Below are 1,419 nucleotides of genomic sequence, written 5' to 3' on the forward strand. Positions count from 1 at the left end.
ACCCAGTCCTGAACACACAGTTCAGGACACCAAGTCCTCACCGTAATCTCATTGAGCTAAGGTCACTTAGTCCTCGCCCAATCACTCTGGTAATTCTTCAAGGTAGACTCCCAAACCTTCACAGAATTCGTTCACTGGCAATCCACAATGTCTCTTGGATGCTCTGAACGCGACGCCTAACCGTCTGGAGGATTCACAGTCCTCAAGTGTAATAAGTCTTCAGATCACACAGACAAGAAGACTTAAGTGATGCCCAATTTACTCTGGCTCTGGGTGGTTAGGGCTTTTCTCCTCACTAGGAATTTTCTCTCAAAGGCTTCGAGGTGGGTTGCTCTCAAACGACAAAAGCTGTGCACTGAAATCTGAGCAGCCAACCGTTTATGGTTGTGGGGGTGGGCTATTTATAGCCACTTGGCAACCCGACCTGATTTGTCCGAAATGACCCTGGGTCACTAAGGAACTGACACGTGTCTCAACGGTCAGATTTCGAACTCTCATGGCAACTTTACTTGGGCTACAAGCAAAGCTGACTTGTCCGGCTCTGGACAAGATTTGCTCTCATTGTCTTCACTCGAAGACATAGGTTTTTGATTTAGGCATCACTTAAGTCATTCTGACTTGTTCTCCTAGACCCCACTTAACAGTACGGTGGTTCCTATGACACAACAAAAATAAAAAGAACTACGAAAGATCTAAGTCTTCGAGTTCCATAGGCTTCATAACGTGTCTTCTATTGTCATAGTCTTCAATGTGAATATCTTCATATACCACCTTTGACTTCAATGTCTTCATTCATTTTTAGGGGTCATCTCTGGTAGTAAACCGAATCAATGAGGGACTTCTACCTGTGTTTTCCTGCAATTCTCACAAACACATTAGTCCCTCAACTAGGTTTGTCGTCAATACTCCAAAACCAACTAGGGGTGGCACTAGATGCACTTACAATCTCCCCCTTTTTGGTGATTGATGACAAACTACTTGAAGTTTTCAATAGGGAATATAAAGTGTGAAGTCTGTAAAGGAATTGTCATCATAAGTTGCAAGTGCTCCCCCTGAAGATGTGCATATAAGTTAATTTGCTTTTGGAATGCAAATGCACATGGCAGGTTGTACTTGTGGAGATCAGCTTCAGCTTATGATGACAATCTACTATGCATGTGAAAGTATATGAAGATAATAACATGCATAATGGAAGATGGACGTCTGCAGAATGAGATGAGTGCGGAATTTATCGTCGCACATGCGGAATTTATCTTCGCAAAAGGAGTGGTAAAATAAGAAACAGACGACCATCAAGTTTTAGTGTTTACAACTCAAAAGAACCAAATGAAGCAAAACAAGAGTTGCAAACACGAAGCAAGTATAACAAAACAAGGCATCCGCCCATATTGACCCGCTTGAAGACTATAAACATCATAT

Source organism: Triticum urartu, chromosome 5A, assembly GCF_056163025.1.
Source record: "Triticum urartu cultivar PI428250 chromosome 5A, HENAU_Tu73, whole genome shotgun sequence".
Lineage (NCBI taxonomy): Eukaryota > Viridiplantae > Streptophyta > Magnoliopsida > Poales > Poaceae > Triticum > Triticum urartu.